The 1,925-nt window shown below is 43.9% G+C and overlaps 1 long non-coding RNA gene across 1 annotated transcript; it reads left to right on the top strand.

Annotated features, from left to right (window-relative positions):
* The first annotated feature begins 523 nt into the window (after nucleotides 1-523).
* LOC131395270 (uncharacterized) lies at nucleotides 524-1,383 on the top strand. Its single transcript, XR_009216344.1, has 2 exons — nucleotides 524-818; nucleotides 979-1,383. It is a non-coding gene; the product is annotated as an uncharacterized LOC131395270 (long non-coding RNA).
* Nucleotides 1,384-1,925: the final 542 nt, after the last annotated feature.

Here is a 1,925-nt window from a genome sequence, read left to right as displayed (position 1 = left end):
TCCAGAATAAGCCAAAAAAGATTAAATGGAATCATAAAAAATACTTAAATTATCCAAAAAAAAGCAGTCTAAGAGGAAAAAGCAAACAAAAAACAGATTGGTCAAATAAGAAACAAATCGCAGGATAGATTCAAATCTAACTATTATCAGCAGTAACATTAGATGACAGTGGTCTAAAAACCCCATTTAAAAGGCATAATTTGTCAGATTGAATAGGAAAGCAAACTCAACTACATGCTGCCTACCCCAAACCCACTTTAAATATAAAAACACAAATAAATTAAAAATAGAGATTGGAAAAACATGCCATGCTAACACTAGTTGAAAGAAAGCTGGAGAAGCTATACTAATACTAGATAAAGCAGATTTCAGGCACAGTGAATATGACCGGGAATAAAGGAGGTCGTTGTGAAATACAAAAGGGTCCATTATCAAGAAGACATAATACAGACTGTTTATGCACCTAATAACCGAGCTTTGTGGCACATGAAGAAAAATCCTTATCTGCCAGTTCCAACACCTGGGTCATCTTGGGATCTATCTCAGTTGATCCTCTTTTCTCTTAATAATGTGTCCCATTTACTTGATTTTTGGATGTTGGGTGATTTTGCACTGTGTCCTGGACATTATGAATGTGGTGTGGTGGAAATTCTGGATTCTGTTATTTTCCACCAATGACTGTGTCTCTTGGTTCAGCAGGTAGTGATCTCAGCTGGTCTTGAACCGCAAACTGGCTCCTGGCTGCAGCGCCAGCCTCAGTTCAGATCTTCTGTTGTTAGCGAGTGGCTTGCGCATGCGTGGTTCAGTCCGTCAGAAAGGTGAGGGCAGAGTCTGAAGTTTGCCCTGCACATTTCTTCCCCTCCTGCAATCCCCCTCCCTCTTCAGTGACCATGTCTGGGACTAGGTGCCTGGAGAAACTCAAAGGTGGGTTTGGAAGCAATTAACTGTTATTCCAAGCTGTTTCTTTTCCTTTTGTAGGTTAAGGAGATGTAACCACCAGCCATCCTGAAACTGACCAAATGAGGCACTCAAGGGAGATGTAACCACCAGCCATCCTGAAACTGACCAAATGAGGCACTCAAGGGAGATGTAACCACCAGCCATCCTGAAACTGACCAAGCCTCACCACAAGAGCTATGCCCATGACCTTTGCTTTATTTTTAATGCAAAGATCTCTCCAGGAGGAGCTTAGGCCTCATTATGTGGAAGCATGTTCTCCAACTGAGCCTGTGCTAGTGAATACCCCCACCTCTCCCTTTTGAATATTATTCCCCAACTGAAATAAAAGTTCCTGCTTCCCTTAGTTCTGGGACGCCATGACTTTGGAAATGATTCCTCACGGCCTCCTATTTGCTGCAAATACAGTTTACTTTGTGAGACAACTTCCACTGGTATAGTCTTATTTAACTCACCAGGAGGCCAGCCCACTTGGTTCGGTAACAAGCCCACTTGGTTTGGTAACAACCACAGCGGCCCAGTTTCATTTTTCTTGTTCTTGGGCTGTGAAGACTGTGGTTTTCCCAGAGCCACTGCCTCCCATGCCCTGCTCTGACTGCACATGGCCCCAGACTGGAAGCCACAGGAATTCACTTCAAACTACTCCCCCGGAATCTGTCTGCTGCTGTTCACTCCCCAGTGCCGTCAAGCGGCTCCTGGTTGCGTTATGTACAGATTTTCTAGTTGTTCTCTGTGGGGGAGGCAGTGCGGTGTGATTTCACAAAATCATTACAGGAAGCAGAACCAGTAATTACCCGTCCACTTTTAGAACTGCCTTGTGCACGAACCTCACATCCTTTGAGTCACATTTGGAAAAAGAGTACTTTTCATCTGTTTCAAAGGTCGAGATAGCTTCACTGCAGGGGACTTGAATAGATTACCATCTTCCAGAGGACATGAGTGCAGCGTAGTGAACGGAACCCCTGAAT

Source organism: Diceros bicornis, chromosome 31 (genome assembly GCF_020826845.1).
Source record: "Diceros bicornis minor isolate mBicDic1 chromosome 31, mDicBic1.mat.cur, whole genome shotgun sequence".
Lineage (NCBI taxonomy): Eukaryota > Metazoa > Chordata > Mammalia > Perissodactyla > Rhinocerotidae > Diceros > Diceros bicornis.
Note: the sequence above shows the minus strand (reverse complement) of the source record. Positions and strands in the feature narration are given on the sequence as shown.